This window comes from Miniopterus natalensis, chromosome X (genome assembly GCF_054644295.1).
Source record: "Miniopterus natalensis isolate mMinNat1 chromosome X, mMinNat1.hap1, whole genome shotgun sequence".
Classification (NCBI taxonomy): Eukaryota; Metazoa; Chordata; class Mammalia; order Chiroptera; family Miniopteridae; genus Miniopterus; species Miniopterus natalensis.
In genome coordinates, this window is record NC_142103.1 from 21799057 (window position 1) to 21820709 (window position 21653).

At 36.9% G+C, this 21653-nt stretch overlaps 1 protein-coding gene across 5 annotated transcripts in view; it reads left to right on the top strand.

Annotated features, from left to right (window-relative positions):
* The window catches only part of DCX (doublecortin), a 325574-nt gene that overhangs the window by 93372 nt on the left and 210549 nt on the right, over window positions 1-21653 (top strand). The window lies entirely within an intron of this gene.

Genomic DNA, 21653 nt, shown 5'->3' on the forward strand with positions numbered 1-21653 from the left:
GGCAGGGCTGGAAACGTTTTTTTAGGCATGAACTGAATACTTTTATTTTGAAAATTTTGTGGAAGTTTAATATCAGTCTTGGAATCTATGTCTGAGTTTCTGGCTGGGCGTCTGAGCTTTAAGTAGAATACCTTTTAAGAAGGCATGTCTATCCAGGGTATATGTTTCATTACAAATGATTCATCTACCTATAGTTTAAATGACCTTACCATGTTTTATATATTGTGGCAGGAAGAAGATTAACATTTCTTGAGTCTCCACTCTGTGTCAAGTGTTTAATGTAGAGAATCTCATTTAATCCACACAACAACTCTTGACTTGGGTATTATTATCCTCATTTTACAAATAAGGAAGGAAACTGAGTCTCAGAGCGGAAGTATATCGTGCACTTTAGTAAGCTTGGTGCAAATATTTGAAAACAAGACAGTGTGATCCCAAAGCCTCTGCTTTTTTCTCTGTAGCAGTGGTTTTTGACCTTTTGTGGGTCTTGGATGCCTCAGAAATAGGGATAAATTTCTATACTCCATGGCCTCTGGATTATGAACAGCTGAACGTCCTCCTGTCACTTTCCCAATATTGTAACATCATTAGTGCATAATTCATTCAACAACTCATGGTAATCAACAGTTTTTATCAGAGAATTAATAATAATAGTTTATAACAATGGTAGTTTTTAGTAATAACAGTGTTATCTCAGTTTTTAAGAAATTACTGCAGTTTTTAAGAAATTACTGCAGTGCTTTTCCCTTTATCCCCAAATTCGCCTTAACAAGTCTTGTATCTTCTATATTTCCTTTTTTTTAAAAAATATGTTTTTTATTGATGTTTTAGAGGGAGAAGAAGAGAGAGGGATAGAGAGATAGAGGCATCGATGAGGGAGAGACATTGATCGGCTACCTCCTGCATGCCCCCTATTGAGCCCACAACCCGGGCATGTGCTCTCACCAGGAATTGAACCAGAGACTTCTTGGTTCATGGGTTGACACTCAACCACTGAGCCACACTGGCTGGGCTATCTTATATATTTTCATTTCCCTCATTCCATTGGCTACAATGGGTTGAGGCTCTCTTTGAAATCCTTAATACCTTACTTGTATAGTCTAGTACCTTGTGGGATATGTTGGGCTTTCTCAAACTAAAGTAGTATGCTCAAGATTCATGAAACTACAGGGTAAATAGTGCATTTTTCTAGAAGATCAATTTTACTTGAAAATTCAGATAGGGAGAACATAGGTAATTTGAGTGACAATTTTCAACATAGTGTATATGACAATAAACACATATATTATAGAATATAATACAAATTTTCTATGCATTTTTATAATCAAGCATGAGCCTTCAGAGAAATGTTTACTTGTGGTTGTCCCTTTTTGAATTACTCAGGCTTCCTAGGGACACATGTTCACTCTGTTCTGCCATTTGGGGTATTTTGGTGGAAAAGTTTGAAGATTGTGGTATAACAAAAAGACCATGGATTTTAAAACCTAATAGGCCTGGATTTCCCCTTAAGCTTTGATCTATATTTTATTACTTATCTTGAGGAAGTCACTTCATTTATTTGAGACTCATCTGTAAGAGAGGGAAAAATCATCTTCATGAGGATTATATGAGAAAATAAAGCATGCATTACCTGGTAAATGCTCAATAAATGTTATTATCTCAAAGTTTAAGATATCAAAAGAGAATGAGGCTACTTGAATATAATTGTAGGTTTTGCCAGAGATTGTCTAACTTTCACTACCTAATTAGAAAAGAAAAGCCTTAGGTCACATGATATTAGAATTCAGTTTCCAGAAAGCCATAATAGATGCCCTACAATAGATGGGAAATTCTAAAGCCAGGTTATCATATACAGAGTATACAAAGGAAATGCTTCAAAACAGGTTCCAAGAGGAAAAAGACAAGTCAGGTAGTGGAGGAGAATAGGAAGGAATTTTTAAAAAACATTTCTTTGCAGAGATCTCTTGCCAGGCTAGGACTCTACTCCATCTTTCACAGAAGTGCTAGGATGGGGGAGATATTACCTCTTTCACTGCAATGCTAGTAAGAGAGTGTTTCACCAGACAACTTAGACAGCTAGAAATTTGTTCTTTGCAGTGGAAGCTCCATTCCAGGAAAGCTAATGTGGCTCTTGGCAAGAAGACAGGGTTGACTATGTTGGGATTGGCCGACATTTCCTGAATTTGTCAGGGCAAGGTATATTTGAGTGTTTCCTGGGAGCAAAATGGGGGCCATGCAGGAGAGAGAGACAAGGTGGGGTCACCCTTGATCCTGTCCAATAAATAGAGCCACCTACCAGGGTGGAGAGACCCCAGCAAAAAAAAGTTAGAGTTAACTGTTGGATTCCTAGGAGTTGAGGAAGGAGTTGTAAACTACCAAAATGAATAGAAATGCATCAGCCCATGTCTCCCAAATTACAGGAGAGAGGTCGTCAGTGGTGAGGACCCTTAAGGAACCCAAAGAAGAGCTAGAGACCCAGAGAGCTGGAAACCATTTGTTCTACCAAGGGAGAAATGACCCATCCCCTTACCTTTCCTCCCTGTTCCTGCTTCCACCCTGGTGAAGGTCCAAATAGAAGCTAGCCAGTGGGGAGAGAAATAAAAACCTCTCACTCCCTCCATCTTCAATGGCAGGTGGCCAACACCTAAAGGATAAAAGGAGGGACCTTATCTCTGAGTAAAGCCTGAATAATTTGATTAATATCTTGAACTCAATATGTCCTGATTACTGAATCAAGACTGTGTTTGGTGACTTGAGTGATTTTAGGACTGTTTGTTCTCGAAGGAATGAACAGAAAAGTCATGCAAGCTGTCCAAACTTCCATCCAGGATCAAGAGAAATTTACCCCAATAGAGTACATTTTATTTATATATTGGGAGGCAAAATACAGTTGTGTCTTGATTCTGTCATAAATTATACTTTAAAAAACACTGGTTATACTCATTAATTCATTCCTTCATTCAACAAACATCTCACTGCCTGTTATATGCCAGGTATTGTGCCAGGAATTGGACATACAGTGAAATGAAAAAATAGTACTTGCTCTCAAATTACTTATTGTCTATGGCAAAGATCAGCAAATTTCTTCTGTAAAGAGCCAAACAGTAAATATTTCAGGATTTGTGGGACACTTAAGATCTCTGTTGCATATTCTTTTTTTTTAACCTATTGTATAAAAAATACCCAAACCATTCTTGATGGCTACACAAATCAGATTTAGCCCCTGGGCCTCAGTTTCCTGGCTCCTGTGGAAGAAACAAGTTTTTTAAAACCACCAATTACCACACATTTATTATGACTGAAGATGTGTTTAGGGCATGTAAGAAGGAGACACAGAAAAGCATTACCTATATGTGGCTGGGGAATCAGGGCTTCCAGGAGGCGGCAATGTTGATTTGAGACTGGAAGGATAAGTGGGAGCTAGTCAAGGTTAAAGGAGGTAAATGGTATTTGAGGCAGATGGAGCTGCCTGTACAGAGGCACCAAAGCTTGACAGAGCATAGGTCATTTTAGAAACTACAGAAGGGGAAACTGAACCTTACAGAGTAAAGTAGTTTACTCCAGGTCACACAACTAGTAAGTGATGGAACCTAAACTCTCAACCCAGATATGTCTGACTCTAAACCCATGCATTTAGCCATACTCCTGACCTGGGACTGAGGCTATGTCTAAGATCTGCTTCTCAATATTTGCAAATCAGCAATTCTGTCTGATTCACTTCTGATTTCCCTGGGGGTGAAAATGTCAAAGTTCTAAAAGGGCTTGCAGACCTTAAAAATAAGAGTGAATCAATAATTTTGGGTTGTCTTGATTAGAACTCTAGTTCTTTCTTTAAAATATAACCGTTCCACCCAGTAAACCCTAGTACACATTGCTCATATTCAGTAAGGTGTTACAGGAAGTTTTTTTCACCCCTCCTGATAGCTAAGCTTCAGCACAGCGATAATGTAATTTCTTTCCTTCTCATTATAAATTTAGACACCTAGAAGGGATAGTTCCTCTAACTTGAACAACATATTGCTCCAAGTACTGTGCCTCTCTTTATCATTCACAATGATGACTTGGACAAGTATATTTACTAGGCACAGATTAAATCTGTCAATTTTTTATTGATTGCTTGATAGATTTAAATTGAGGTAGCATAAATTGGAGAGCTAGGTTAGCTATACAGCATCTCCTCCCTGAAAACACTCACCATGAAGCCTGCCATGTACTCTTGAAGCCAGCAAGAATAGGGGTTGAAATAAGGAGGAAAAGGGACTGGTAATGGTTCAGCCTTGTTATTGCTGGCCTTCCAGTGGTCAATGGTTCTTAACCAGGATTGTACTTTATCACTCCAGATATACAGAATCTTGGGTTTATCCCAGACTTTCTACAAGAATGAGACCTGAGAAAAAATATATATATAGTTGTTGTTGTTGTTATTAATCCTCACCCAAGGATATTTTTTCATTGATTTTTAGAGAGAGTGGAAGGTGGGGGGGAGAGAGAAACATCCATGTGAGAGAGACACATCCACTGGTTGCCTCCCGCACAGGCCCTGACCAGGGCCAGGGATCAAACCTGCAACCCAGGTACATGCCCTTGACTGGGAATAGAACCAGCAAGCCTTTGGTGTGAGGCTTGATGCTCCAACCACTAGGCAACACTGGCCAGGGTGAGAATATGCATTTTTAACAAGCTTCACAGGTTAAGAACCACTGCCTTGGGAAATGAAGAGGTAGGTACCTAATGAACAGATTGTACTAAAAAATATATCAGACACCCTTGATCTATGGATAGAAATTCTGCTTACTTTTTATAGAAATAGGAAAAAAATGCTAAAATTCATATGGAACCATAAAAGACTCTGAATAACCAAAGCAATCTTGAGAAAGAACAAAACTGGAGCATAACACTTCCTGATTTTAAACTATATTCCAAATCTATAGTAATAAAAACAATATGATACTGGTATAAAAACAGACACATAGACCAATGGAAGAGAATCAAGAGCCCAGAAATAAACCCATGCATATACAGTCAACTAATCTTTGACAAGGGAGCCATTAGTACTCAATAGAGAAAAGATCATCTACTTAATAAATGGTGTTGTGAAAACTGGGTTTACATGCAAAATATGAAACTGTACCCCTATCTTACACCACTCACAAAAAGTGAATTAAAAACTGATTAAATATTCAAATGTAAGACCTGAAACCTTAACAGTCCTAGAAGAAAACAGGAAAAAAACTCCTTGACATTGGTCTTCTCAATGAGTTTTTGGATATGATACCAAAAGCACAAGCAACAAAAACAGAAATAAACAAGTAGAACTACAGCAAACTAAAGCTTCTGCACAGCAAAAGAAATGATCAACAAAATGAAAAAGCAACCTATGGAAAGGGAGAAAATATTTGCAAACCATATACTGATAAGAGGTTAATATCCAAAATATATAAGGAACTCATACAATTCAATAGCAACAAATACAATAATACAATTTTAAAAATGGGCAAAGGACCTGAATAGACAGCTTTCCAAAGAAGATGTACAAATGGCCAACAGGTACATGAAAAGGTGCTCAACATCATTCATCATCAGGGAAATGCAAATCTAAACCACAATGAGATATCCCCTCACATCTGTTAGAATGGCTATTATAAAAAAGATAAGAGATAAGTGCTAGCAAGGATGTGGAGAAAAGGGAACGCTTGTGCACTGTACATAGAAATGTAAGTTGGTACAGTCACTATGGAAAACAATATGACAATTCCTCAAAAACTTAAAAATAGAATTACCATATGATCTAGCAATTCCATTTCTGGGTATATATCTAAAAAAAAAAAGAAATTACTATAATTGCAGCATTCTTAATAACAAAGGCATGAAAACAATCTAAGGTTCCATTGCTGGATGAATGTATATATACAAAATGAAATATTATTTAGCCATAAAAAAGGAAATGCTGCCAATTGTGACAACATGGATGAATCTTGAAGGCATTATGCTAAGTGAAAAAGGTCAGAGAAAACAAAGACTATATGATATGAGTTATATGGGGAATCTATAAAAAGCACTCATAAAAACAGAGCAGATAGGTGGTTGCCATTGGGGTGAGGGAAGTGAGTGAAAGTGGTCAAAAGGTACAAACTTCCAGTTATAAAATGAATAACTCCTCAGGATGTAATGTACAGCATGGTGACTGTAGTTAACAATACTGTATCTGAATACTTTGAAAACTGATGAGAGTGCATCTTAAAATTTCTCACCACAAAAAATAAAGTAACTATGTAAGTTAGTAACTATGTAAAATGGTGGATGTGTTAACTAACCTTGTGGTGGTAATCATTTTGCAGTATATATGTATATAGAATTATCACATTGTATACCTTAAACTTACATATATTATATGTTAATTATATGTCAATAAAGCTGGAAAATAAAAGGGAATTCTGCTTAAGAAGGGAGTACATGGAAGTTCACTGTTCTAATGTTTCAGTACCCTGAATAAAGCTTTTATTAGTAAATCCATTAAATGCTATTGTAGCAATAAATATGATGGTCCAGAAGAAATGAAAGAAATAGCAAAGTCAGAGCTCAAACTGTAATCAAAAGAAGTTTATGTATATCAGTAAGTTAAAGACTGCAAGCAGATTATAGGCATATATTTCTTTTATTATTTTTCAATTACAGGTACTATTTAATATTATTTTGTATTAGTTTCAGGTGTACAGCATAGTGGTTAGACAGCCATATACTTATAAAGTGGTACTCCTGATATTTCAAGTACCCAACTTGGAACCATACATAGTTATTACAATATTGTTGATATATTTCCTATGCCGTACTTTACATCCCCATGACTATATTGTGACTAACAATTTGTACTTCTTAATCCCTTCACCTTTTTCACCCAGTCTCCCAGTCTCCCTCCCCTCTGAAAACCATCAGTCTAATCTCTGTATGTATGAGCCTGTTTCTATTTTGTTGTTGTTGTTAATTTATTTGGTCTTTAGATTTCACATATTAGTAAAATCAAATGGTATTTGTCTTTCTCTGTCTGACTAATTTCACTTAGCATAATACCCTCTAGGTCTATCCATGCTGTCACAAATGGTATGATTTTATCCGTTTTTTATGACCAAGTAATACTACATTTTATATATGGACCACTTCTTCTTTATCTATTGGCCTATTGATGGACACTAGGGCCACCTCCAAATCTTGGCTCTTGTAAATATCACTGCAGTGAACACAGGGGTGCATACATTCTTTCGAATCAGTGTTTCACGTTTCTTCAGATATATTCCCAGAAGTGGAATCTCTGGGTCATAAGGCAGTTCCATTTTAAATTTTTTGAGGTTACTCTGCAGTGTTTTCCACAGTGGCCGCACCAGTCTGCATTCCCACCAACAGTGCAATAATGCACAAGTGTTCTCTTTTCTCCACATCCTCACCAACACTTGTTTGATTTCTTGATGATAGCCATTCTGATAGGTGTGAGGTGACAGCTCATTGTGGTTTTAATTTGCATTTCTCTGGCTATTAGTGACATTGAACATCTTTTCATATTTTTATTGACCATCTACATGTCCTCTTTGGAGAAGATAAATGGGAGAGGAAAGAGGGGATGATTATATGTGAGACCAAGTGGTATAAGCATTTTATGTGGAGATAAGAGTAGGTAACTATAAGAAGAAACAGCTAAATAAGTGACAGGTTTGTTCCTGAAGAGCGTAAATATAGGATGTGTCGTGGAGGAGCAGACTTCAGTTGCTTTGCGTCATAAACTCTCACATATTAAAGTTTTAATTATTTAAGAAATTAAGCTATTTAGTCTTTTGCAGGTTTTTGTCCAATGAAGATGGCCACCATGGATAATTGTATTTAGATCAGGAAAAATTCATTAACAAGCATTTATCAGAAACTTATGTGCCTAGTACCCTTCCAAGAGTGTTTAAGAAACAGTCTCTGCCTGGTTGGTGTGGCTCAGTGGTTGAGCATCTACCTATAATCCAGGAGATTGTGGTTCGATTCCCAGTCAGTGCACATGCCCAGGGTTGCTGCTCAATCCCCAGTAGGGGATGTGCAGGAGGCAGCTGATCAATGACTCTCATCATTGATGTTTCTATCTCTCTCTCCCTTTCCCTTCCTCTCTCTGAAATCAATAAAGACATATTTTTTTTTTTAATAAAAGAGAGAGACAGTCTCTGTCCACAAGGAATTTGAAATCTAATTGGGCATAGCAAACCAGTACATGAAACAATTAGAGAAGTAAAATACATAGTAAAATGCTGAATTGCTACAATGCTAAATTATGCCCACTAGCAAATATGGCAGAAGGAAGATGAAATCAGGGTGGACTGAAATTAGGGGCTGGAGCTTCTTTCTGGCTTTAAATGATAGAAAAAAATCAGAATAGGTCTAAAAGGGAAGGGCCTCAAAGGAGGGAAAGTCGACCTGCACAATGGCTTGGAGATTTTTTTCTGCTTATGTATTATTAGGAAGAAATTTTTATCCTTTCTAATATCATTAAAAAGCTCTTTCTCTTTAAATCTCCCTAATATAACAACTTTCCGTGAGTGGATTATTTTTTTTCTTGCTGACAGTGCAGTAAATTTTCTGTCACTTTGCAGAATGGGAACTGCCATTTACTAAATGAGCTCTTCTCTATTCTGTGCTCTTTCGGTGCCAAGTCTTAATAAAGACAGATGGCTTTCCCCCATTGTGCTGCTGCTTCCCATCTCAGGCTGATGAGTATGAGACTGAGAGCCTGACCCCCAGTCATTGTCAAGTAATATAAAAGGTTTCATCCTTATTTATTGCCATACTTTAATTACTAGGGGAAAAGTATCAATTAAGAAACAAAGGATTTAAAATCATTTCAACAAAACCAGGCTGTCTGAGCAAATTAAAACTGTTTTTTTCCATTTTATCTTCTTTGGTAGAGGAGAGTGAAGGTGGTGGGATGATTAGTGTTGTTTAGGTTAAATTTATTATTATTATTTTTTAAATATATCTTTATTGATTTCAGAGAGAGGAAAGGAGAGAGAGAGAGAGATAGACAGAAACATCAATGATGAGAGAGTCATTGGGGATCGAGCCCGAAACCTGGGCATATGCCCTGACCGGGAATCAAACCCTGATCGCCCGGATCCTAGGTCGACGCTCAACCGCTGAGCCACGCCCGGCTGGGCTAGGTTAAATTTAATTAATAGGAACTCACAGCATAATGTTCCATGAAGAATGTACATGTTGAAAACCATGTTATAGGACTTTCAAATATTTGTGTTCGATTCAATGAAAAATTTAGCCAAGTTATTAGACTTTACAGGTCATCTTGGAAGCCATTTGTAGACATGGCAAGAGTCAGCACATCAGACTTTAAAGTGGTTTCCTGGTATTAGCTCTGAAGATAAGTTTTATAGTATAGTCATTGCCTCCCTAAACCCTTAGAGAGAAGATGTTAGCTGCTCCCCACATGTTGTAATGCAATATGGGAACATCAGGAATACCCCTTGCCCTCAATTCATCCAGAACTATTTCCCTCTTCTTTTTACTGCCCCAAATCTAAAATGTCCTCCCCTCCTCCCTCCCTCCCTCCCTCCCTCCCTCCCTCCCTCCCTCCCTCCCTCCCTCCCTCCCTCCCTCCCTTCCTTCCTTCCTTCCTTCCTTCCTTCCTTCCTTCCTTCCTTCCTTCCTTCCTTCCTTCCTTCCTTCCTTCCTTCCTTCCTTCCTTCCTTCCTTCCTTCCTTCCTTGTAGCATTTTGCATCTCAAGAGACCCCTAGCTAAATTTTATCTGCCCCTCAGGTCAGGTTTTATGGCTCCATTCAGCTTTTAACAATGTAATGTGAATGAGAGGTGTGTGTGTGTGTGTGTGATGATTGTTTTTACAGGATAACATCAATGTTCAAATTTTTAGATATGAAATCTGTACTGTAATTTATATGTATTAAATCTATCATATATATATAAGAGAGTATACACAACATATGCATATTGGTTAAGTAATAATAATAAAAGGAGCATCTATCTACTCACTATCCAGTCTAAGAAATAGAATATAACCAAAATCTTTGAAGTACCTTGGGTGTTTCTTTCTCCTCTCCAGAATTAACTACGATTCTGAATTCTGTGCTTGTCATCTGCTTTGCTCTTTATGCATCTCTAAACAACCTGTTTAGGTTTTATACATGTTTTGTATCTTTACATACATAGATTCATGCTGTGTTTATTTTTCTGAAACTGTTCTTTGCTCAATATTATGTTTTTGAGATTTACCCATGATGATGAGTATTATAGTTTATTCATTTTTACTGCCTAATATTTTATTATATCACACTAAAATTAATCCATGCTATTGTCAGATTGCTTACTTTGGGTTAAAAACTTATTTTGACAAGATAATACATGCTTATGATTAAAAAGGAAAACCTTAAGCAATTTTAAAATGTATAAAGTGGCCTGGCTGGGCATGGCTCAGTGGTTGAGCTTCGACCTAGTATCCCGGCAATCGGGGTTCGGTTCCCGGTCAGGGCACATGCCCGGGTTGCGGGCTCGATCAATGACTCTCATCATTGACGTTTCTTCTGTCTCTCTTTCTCCCTCTCCTTTCCTCTCTCTGAAATCAATAAAGATATATATTTTTTTAAAAAGTATAAAGTGAAAGTCCTCTCCACTCTTCCCTCTCACCTTTACAGAAATGACCACTGTTAACAGTTTCCATATTTCTACACTTTTTCTACACATATGCAACAATATTGTGTGTGTGTGTGTACACATATAAAAAATAGGATTACATACACATTTTACTGCAGTTTGTTTTCATTCAACCACAGCCTTCCATGTCATCTGCTACATATTTCCCTGTTCTTTTAAATGTCTTACCTCTATTCCTTAGTATGTATGTAACTTAAATTATTTAACCAATATCCTACTGATGAACACTGGGTTATTCAAAGGTTTGCTATTATAACAATGCTTCAATGATTGTCCTTATATATACATATCTCTGCACAGAAAAATAGAATTGTTGGGTTGAAGATATTCAAGCTCAAAAATTTTATTGATATAGCTAATTGCCTTCAAAAAAGCAGTCACCAATTTACACTCTAATCAACAATGTATCAACACAGTCCTTTTCCACATGCTCTCACTGTTACCGGTGGGTAGAGCTCATCATCAGCACTGGCTTCTAGTGGGAGTGGGCTTCTTGTGATATCCCAAGAAAAGGAATTTTCTGAGACTTGCACTAGAGGGTGAGATATTGTAGAAAGCTTTGTTTCTGTGGAATCAAACCCCTGAGTTTCCAATTCCCATTTCCCTCAGTCCTGCCATAGCAGAAGTCCCATTTTTCTTTCAGCAGAGTTAAAATCAAAGCCAATGTCCAGAGTTTCTGTTCCATGTTGGAGCCAGGTGCAGTCCATTAATTGGCTTAGTTTGTGTTCCTTGCTGCATTCCATCAGTCAATTGCATGTGGGGTCTGCATGACCACATGGCTATGGAGGAAACACGAGCAGAAACAAAGAAACAGGAACAAGAGATCCCCACAAGCCAAGAGAGGTCCTTTGTTTGGAGGATTATGAATTCCCAAATTTTTCAGGGCCTGCATTGGCTTCACACACTCTGACCAATGAGCTTGGTCCCCAGGTTTGACTGACAGGCATCTTCTCTATGCTACCCCAAATTCATTGTGCATGTGTCCATCTTCCCCTTTGTTCAGTCCCTTCCCCCAGAATGGGCTGGAGGTTCCCTGGGGAGTGCAAAGTTGCAACTCCCTGGTGAAGCTGCCTAAATGACATGCCCATAATATCTGGCTTCCCCTTTTGCTCCTTTCCCACTATGAATAACTAGCCAATTACTATAGTATCACCTCCAGTGATGGATATAAACTGATAATTAATGTGTTTGCTTCTGATTATAAAAGGGCTACATTTAATTTGTAGATCAAGTTGGAAAACATAGAATGATATTAAGAAAAAGTTAAAATATTCTATATTAGCCCTGGCTGGTGGTTAGTGGTTAGAGTGTCACCCCACGGACTGGAGGGTCTTGGTTCAATTCTGGTCAAGAGCATGTACCTTGGTTGCAGGCACAATTCCCAGCCCAGGTTGGGGCACATGCGGAAAGCAGCCAACTGATGGTTCTCTTTCACATTGATATTTCTCTCTCTCTCTCTCTGTCTCCCTCTCATCTTCCTTCCACTCTCTTTGAAAAGCAATGGAAAAAATATCCTCAGGTAAGGATAAAAAAATATTCTACATTATTATTAATCAGTAAGAATTATCTTTATCAGTTTGGTATGGTTAACTTCCATTCTTCGTTCTTTTTGTATATTGATGACCTTTGACATTCAAGAGAAATATGTACTAAGACATTGACAACTCTTCCAAATCTTTAATACATCTATGGCATATTTTATTACAAAACAAGGTTTTGCACTGACTATAGTTTGCTCACTGAAACAGTTTTCTAATCACATTTATTTATATATGATATATATAGTGAACTTGTTCATATCAAAGATTTATGCCACCATCAAAACCAAACAGATCTACGACTGTCATTTATTCAGTATTTCTGTTTATTGGCTAAGTATTATCTAATATGTTTTTACTTTTTCTCTCCACTTCCATCACTAGCAATTACTTGCATTTGACTTCTTTTTAGGCCACTTTAAAAGAATTTGAAAATAACACCCATTTGCTTTCATTCTATTTTTATTTTTTTTTCTATTCATTTCTCTATGAATACCCATGTTTTCTGGTATAATATGACACTGTAATTCTAAGTTATTCCAGATTCCTTTATTCTTTCATGTATTTAGGATACATTTTTCAGAATTCCTAGATGTGAGGTAATAATAACTATTAATAATTATCCTAATGACCTCTCTAAATTTATGAGCCATTCCTGTGTTATCAAGTACAAAATGAATTTTTAAAATGCCAACTTATTTTCTTTTCATTTTTAGGATTGGGTCCAATATACAAATCTGTTCATGTCACTTTTCCACTTTAGTTGTTTTTATTTCTTACTTTTCACAAAAATGGTATCATAGTAAACATATTACTGTATACTTTGATTTTTTAATTTAATTATTATAATAGTCTATTCTATTCAATACATAGAGCTTTACTGAATTCTTTTTAATAGCTGGGTAGTAGTCTAGAAAATGATGTCCCATAATTTAGTCAAGCATTACCCTATTGATGAACATTTAGGTGGTTTTATTTTTCAGTTGTTTGCTTACTCTAAAAAAGATTCCTTGGGTCATCAGCTTGTTTCATTTTACCTGGGACTTTCATGGTTTTAGCACCAAAAGCCCCACATCACTGAAAACCCTTCAATCCTAGGCAAACTAGGATAGTTGGTCACCCCACTCTTAACATCTTCCTGCATCTATTTTTATCTACTGGTACTTTTGTCACATACTTTCCCAAAACTGGGATTGTCAGGTCATATAATTGCTTTTATACATGACGCTTTGTAGGCAATCCTATTGGAAAGGGACCCAAGTAATTTCTCAAATGGGGAATGTGGAGAGTAAGTCATATAGATTGTGGCTCTGGTTCATTTTAGAAGACATAATAAAAGTAGTTTAGCATTAGACCATTTGAGCAGGGGAAGAGAGAATCACAGAAAAAGCATAAGATTGCTGAGTGGGTAAAGAAAATGCAGAAGGACCCAAAAAACAAATTTTTCCCTCATATTTTTGCCTAGAATGAGTCATGCTATCTAGGACCTCTACTGTAAGAACATAGTAGTGAATTAAGAATCTGGAGACCTGTCCTGTTTAATATCTTTGTGTCTCAATTTTTTAAATTCAAATAGTAAGAACTAAACATTTGCCCCTTTCTTATATCCTGGAGGTATTAGAAGGCTAAATTCCAGTTTTTATAAAGTACCTTGAGCTACTTAAGCTATTAAAAAGGTTTGTACAAATATGAAATACTTGTTGCAGTAACCCACAGATGTCTTCTTGGCTCATTCACAAATGCTGGGTTATATTAGCGTCTCTTAATTAATATTGAGCAAACAAGGTTTCAGTAGGCTTATTTAATAGGTACATGTACAGCTTCTTCTGCCATTTGAGGTAGTGCATTTCGGAGATAAGATTTTCAATATTGTTTGCCTCATGCTTTTAGTCAGGCAGTAATTAGGGAAGCAAGAACATGTGCCTTCCAGGACCTTGCCCTCATCTGTCACTTCTAAAATAGTTTCAAGGCAATTTGTTAGGTAGTTTCTGGCTGAATGATTGTTTTTCCTGTGATAATTGCCAATGTATTTCCTGTAAGGCCTGAAGAGGGAGAGGGAGAGGGTTAAGAAGGAACAGTTTTAGTACTATTTATTCTTTATAATCCTCTTAGATAAACTCTTTAGGAATTCTCAGTTTTGGAGTACTAGGAAAAACAGCAACTAATCCACCAAACTGATATGGGATAACCAAAGCCGGAGAAGCTGCCTTTGAACTACCTATTTGAAAGAGACAGAACTGTGAAAGGCCTTGCAAATTAAAGTTTCAAATCATAGGATAGTCTCTATGGGAAGGGGTCAGGTGGCCTAGTAGAAGCAAAGACTGAGGGACCCTAGATTTAGGACCTGTTTCTGCCAAGTGGCTATGAGACTTCAGACACTGGACAGCAGTTTCTCATCTGGTAGATGTAGTTAATAATGACTGTTCTAACTGTAGAGGCAGTGTAATGTAGTTGTTGTGAGTGCTGGCCATGGAACCCTAGTGCTTGGGCTGGAAACTTGGTTTATTTGTCACTTATTTGCTATATGCCTGTGGGCAAGTCACTGAACTCTCTGAACCAGTTTTTTAATCTGTCAAATGGGGTTAAAGTGGTTAATAGGAATTAACAGAGAGCATTGACTCTCAAGGGTTGTTGGAGGATTACTATGAGGTCATTCATATGAAGTGCTTAGAACTATGTGTCACACATTTTCCCATCAAAATTTACTAAATGTCAGTTGCTATCATATATTATGCTTAAAATCACAGGCTCAAGATCTAGCCAGCCTCCATGCAAATCCTGGCTCTGCCAATAAATAACCTTGTAAAATTACTTAACCTCTCTATGACTTGGTATTTTTATCTGCAAAGTGGGGATAGTAATTGCAATGATTTTAAATGGTTATTGCAAGTATTACATGAAATTTTTTATGTAAAGGGCTTAGAACAGTGCCTGACACAGAATTAATATTTAATAATTAAGTATTATTATTTTTATCCAAGAGTCTTGATGTAGGCCAAGCTTATATTCACGGCTTTTCTTTTTCTGGCTTTACTCATCCTTCTCCTTTGGTGTTAACCATCTTCTAAGACCTAATATCTTTATCATTGTTTCTTTTTAAATTTTCTTTATTATAACCTGCTTTCAGTCCCTTTTTTAATGCTGCATAAAAGTTTAGTTGTCCTTGAGGCTTTGCAATTTAGCTGAACTTTAAGCTGGAACTGAAGGGAATTTAAGATTTCAGATTGAAGATGAGTGAAGACTGTGGGGCTTTTGGGAGGAAATCATACCACTGGAAAGTCAACCTGATAGGTCCTACTTAGTATTCCATAGTTATTGTGAGAGAAATGTGAGCTATAAATACATACAAAAATCTAAGTATATTGTGGACATACCAAATGCTCAATGGAAGGGACTGCCTGTTACTCTCCAACTTTTGTTGGATTACAGAGACTAATTAATGTGTGATTCCTGTGTGCTGAGTCCTATATCATCTCAGTTATACATCACATCAATCCTATGTGGTAGGTTAACCCCATCTTACATTAAAAAACATAGGGCCTGGATGGTGTGGCTCAGTTGGTTGGGCACCCAGGGATTGCCTGTTTGATTCCCTGTCAGGGCACATGCCTAGGTTGCAGACTTGATCCCCAGTAGAGGACATGCATGAGGCAGCCAATCGATATGTTGCTATCACATAGACATTTCCCTCCCTCCCTCCCTCCCTCCCTCCCTCCCTCCCTCCCTCCCTCCCTCCTTCTCTCTCTAAAAATCATTCTTTTAAAAAAATAGGGACATACTTCAAGAAGTTTAAGTAATTTATCCCAACTTCACATAGCTCATAAATGGTGGAGCCAGGATTTAATCCCATATTTATCTAATTTCAAATCCCCTGATCATTCTACTCTACCACATTTAAAGTTTTTGTTTTCAGTACACACTGTCACTGAGTACAAATCACTCTGGGGATTCAGAGACTTTTCTGGTAGCCTAGCTGAAGAAGCAAGGAGACTGCTGAACATTTTTCTTATAACTGTACCTCCCTGGACAATCTTTTGCCCTATCCAGCCAAAAGTATTGCAGTGGTGAATACCCTGGTATTCATTTTGAAATGTATGTTCTTAGCATCCTAATGAGTCCCAGACAGTAGACTAAGCTGTGATTCAAAGTGCTGAATCTAGAGGTTTGGTAATTGCATGGATGTGTCTGCAATAATGAAAGAAGGAAACACAATTGTTGACTGAGTAGATTGTTCCTCCCTTGAGCCCTAAGAATAGAATAAGAGCCAGATAAGCATAGTGCTCCTTCCACCATTTCTGTGTTGGAAATATGTGGCAACTCATCTAACTTTATCTCTGGGATTGAGGCTAGAGACCAGTTGATTGTGAAGCTGGCTGATAAGATAGGGAAAATTATGCTTTGCATATTTTATTTTTAATTAAATTTATTGTGGTGACATTGGTTAATAAAACCATAAAGGCTCAAGTGTACCACTCTCTAACATATCATCTTCATACCACATAGTACACTCACCATCCAAAGTCAAGTTTCTTTCTGCCACCATTTATCCCCGTTTTGCCCTCTTCAACCTCCCCTACCCCCTTTCCCTCTGGCAATCACCACACTATTGTCTGTGTCTACCTGTTTTTTTTTCTTAATCCCTTCACCTTTTCCACCCAGCTTCCCAACCTCCTCCCCTCTGACAGCTGTCAGTCTGTTGTTCTCTGTATCTATGAGTTTGTTTCTATCTTGTTAGTTTATTTTGTTCATTAGGTTCCATAAATAAGTGAAATTGTATGGTACTGGTCTTTCTCTGATGACTGGCTTATTTTATTGAGCATAATACCCTCTAGGTACATCTATGCTGTTGCAAATGGTAAGATTTCATTCCTGAGTAATATTCCATTATATATATATATATATATATATATATATATATATATATATATATATATATATATATATATATACACACACACACACACCACATCTTTATCCAGTCATCTATTGATGGTCACTTGGGTTACTTCGATATCTTGGTTATTGTAAATAACACTGCAATGAACATAGAAGTACACAGATTATTTTGAATTAGTGTTTTGGTTTTCTTTGTATAAATAACCAAAGGTAGAATTGCCGGGTCATAAGGCAGTTCCATTTTTAGTTATTTGAGGATCTTCCATATTGTTTTCCATAGCTATTGTATCAATCTTCATTCCCACCAACAGTGCAAGAGGGTTCCCTTTTCTCCACATTCTCACCAACACTTGTTTGTTGATTTATTGATGACAGGTGTGAGGTGATATCTCAGTGTGGTTTTAATTGGCATTTCTCTGATGATTAGTGACATTGTGCTTCTTTTCATATGTATATTCACCATGTATATTCACCATCTGTGTACCCTCTTTGGAGAAGTGTTTATTCAGGTCCTGGACTCATTTTTTAATTGGATTGTTGTTTTTTCGTGTTGAGTAGTATGAGTTCTTTATAAATTTTGGATATTAACCTCTTATCAAATGTACCATTAGCAAAAATGTTCTCCCATTTAGTAGGTTCTCTTTTCATTTTTTTTTGATGGTTTCCTTTGCTGTGCAAAACCTTTTTAGTTTGATATAGTCTCATTTGTTTATTTTGTCTTTTGTTTCTCTTGCTCCAGGAGATATATCAGAAAAAAAATATTACTTAGAGAAATGTCCAACATTATACAGCCTATGTTTCCTTCTCAGAGTTTTATGGTTTTGAGTCTTATATTTGAGTCTTCAATTCATTTTGAGTTTATTCTTCTGCATAGTGTAAGACTGTGGTCAATTTTCATTTTTTGCCATGTACCTGTCCAATTTTCCCAACACAATTTATTGAATAGATTGTCTTTACCTGATTGTGTGTTCTTGCCTCCTTTATTAAATATTAATTGACCATTTAGGCATGGGTTTATGTCTGGGCTATTCTGTTTCATTGATCTATATGTCTGCTTTTATGTCAGTACTATCCTGTTTTGATTACTATAGCCCTGTGGTATAGTTTGATAACAGGTAGTGTGATAACTCCAACTTTGTTCTTCTTTATTTTGTTTTATTTAAAAAAATTTGTTGAATTAATTGGGGTAACATTGATTAACAAAATTATATAGGTTTCAAGTGTACAATTCTATAATACCATTATCTGTATATTGTATTGTGTTTTTACCACCTAAAGTCATGTCTCCTTCTGTCACCATTTATCCCCCCTCTACCATCTTCTACCTCTCACACCCTCATTTCCCTCTGGTAATCACCATAATGTTGTCTGTGTCTATGAGTTTGTCTTTCTTTCTCAGGATGGCTGTGGCTATTCTGTTTTTTTTGTGTTTCCATCTGATAGAAATTGTGTTGAATCTATACATTGCTTTGGGTAGAATGGACATTTTAATGATGTTAATTTTCCCTATCCATGAGCACAGTGTATGATTTATTTGTATCATTTGATTTCTCTTTTTAGTGTCTTTAGTGTTTTCTGAGTACAGGTCTTTTACCTTCTTGGTTAAATTTATTCCTAGGTATTTTTTTTTTTTTTAATGCAATTGGAAATGGGATTGTTTTCTTAGTTTACTTTTCTTTTTTATTTTTATTGAATTTATTACGATGACATTGGTTAATAAAATATAGGTTTCAAGTATACCATTCTATAATACATCATCTGTATATTGTGTTGTGCGTTCACTATCCAAAGTCTCTTTCCATCATCATATATCCCCCTTGTACACTCTTCACCTTCCCCCACTCCCCTTTCCCTCTTATAACCACTGTATTGTTTTCTGTGTCTATGAGGTTTTTTTTCTTAATCCCTTCTCCTTTTTCACCCAGTCCCCCAATTCCCCACCACTCTGACATCTGTCAGTTGTTCTCTGTAACTATGAGTCTGTTTCTATTTTGTTTGTTTATTTTGTTTTTTTTGATTCCACATACAAATGATATCATATGGTATTTGTCTTTCTCTGACTGGTTTATTTCACTTAGCATAATACTCTCCAGGCTCATATATGCTGTTGCAAAAGATAAGATTTCCTTCTTTTCATTTGTCTATTGGCCATCTCTATGTGCTCTTTGGAGAAGTGTCTATTCAGATCCTTTGTCTCCATTTTAATTGGACTGTTTGGGGTTTCTGGTGTTGAGTTGTATAAGTTATTTCTAAATTCTGGATATTAACCGTTTATCAAATGTATCGTTGGTGAGTATGTGCACCCATTCAAGGGGTTGTCTTTTCATTTTGTTGATGGTTTCCTTTGCTGTGCAAAAACTTTTTTAGTTTGATGTTGTCCCATTTATTTATTTTTTGTTTGTTTTTTTTTAAATTTTATTTTTGTCTAACATATTACAGATGGCCCTTTTTCTCCCCAATGACCCATTCTACCCCGTCCCCTCCCCCTCCCCAGTCCCTCTCCCCACCATTGTCCATGCCCTTGGGTTGTGCATATATGCATATAAATTCTTTAGTTACTCTCTCCCCCTCCACCCACCCACCCTCCTCCATCCCTCTGACATTCGTCAGTCTCGTCTATGCTTTCATGTCATTGAATCTATTCTGTTCATCAGTTTATTAAGTTCTTTAGATTCCACGTATAAGCGAGATCATGTGATGTTTGTCTTTTGCTGCCTGACCTATTTCACTTAGCATAATTTTCTCTAGGTCCATCCATACTGTCCCAAAGGGTACAAGATTCTTCTTCTTTACAGCTGTGTAGTATTCCATGGTGTAAATGTCCCACAGCTTTTTTATCCACTCATCTACTGATGGGCACTTGGTCTGTTTCCAGATCTTAGCTATTGTAAACTGTGCTGCTATGAACATCTTTTTCTTAAAGCAGTCCTTTTAGCATTTCTTGAAATGCTGGTTTAGTGGTACTGAACTCTTTTAGCCTTTTTTTGTCTGGGAAACTTTTTATTTCACCTTCAATTTTTAAATGATAACTTTGGTGGATAAAGCAGGCTTGGTTGCATGTTCTTGCTTTTCATTACTTGGAGAACTTCATGGCACTCCCTTCTGGCCTGAAGAGTCTCTGTTGAGAAACCAGCTGTCAGTCTTATGGGGGTTCCCTTGTAGGTCACTGCTTGTCTCTCTCTTGCAGCCCTTAATATTTTCTCTTTGTCCTTGACATTTGCCATTTTAATTATGATGTGTCTTGGAGTGGGTCTCTTTGGGTCCCTCTTGATTGGAACCCTCTGTGCTTCCTCAACTTGTGTGGCTTTCTCCTTCGCCAGCCTAGGGAAGTTTTTTTATCATTATTTCCTTCACCAAGTTCTCTATCCCTTGCTCTCTTTCCTCCCCCTCTGGTACTCCTATAATGCGAATGTTGTTTTGCTCATGTTGTCCCAAAGCTCCCTTAGACTGTCCTCATGCTTTTTAAGTGTTTTTCCTTTTTGCTGCTCTGATTGTATGATTTTTTTCTACCTTGTGTTCTAAGTCACTTATTCTATCCACTGCTTCATTTAGCCTGTTTTAATTCCTTCCAGTGCATTCTTGATATCAGATACAGCATTCTTAATCTATGTCTGAGTTTTGTTTATGGTATTTATCTCTTTTTTCAGGTTTTCACTAAGGTCCTCGATCTTATCATCTAGTGTCTTCTTAACACATTGCGTACCGCATCAAAATCTCTAAGAGATATGCCAGGGACCACACGTTTTTGGGCAAACTGCACGTTATTTAAGTCATCATAACTACAGATCATAATGCACTTTAGGTGTTGTTTTTCAATAATTATAACATTTTTGTTTACAAAAACAATTAAACAATTGAATGATTAAAGTTCCTAGTACATTTTTAACGTATGGTACTGCGTAAAACATTTTCCTCTATGAAGAGGGACGAAACAAAATTTACATAAGTATCTAGATTCGCTCCTTTTTCCTTGTGTGGCACAAACTCTGCAGGCTCTCATAGGAAATTTTTTCTTTCCACTCGCTGGAATACATGTAGGTTCATGCTGCTTCATATCACCTGACAACCTTTTGGGTAGATCTTTATGAGGTGCTCTCCTTGCACCCCCAGGGGAAAGGCTGAACAGATTTGTCTCTGTTTCTGGAGGGCCTTCATTATTGTCATCCGTTATCCAGTCTCTCACCGCTGATAGCAGAAACTTTTTATACTTCATTTTTGCTTGTGGATTGAGGATGTTGTACACTCTAAATGAATTGAAAAGTCCACAGTTTATAAGGTACAGCACTATTTTTTTTTTGCCCATTTCATCGTTTTCCTTAGAATGGAACAACACGAAAGGAATTGATCTGCACAGTCAACGCCTTTCATGTGGGCATTGTATTCCTTGATGCAGGTAGGTTTTACAATATTCTCTCTCATTTTTCTATTTTTTTTCCTGTTGTCGAGACAGAAGTGTCATGGATCATTGATATCCTTTGGACAACCTGCTTGTCTTTCCATGCTAGGAGAAGAATATC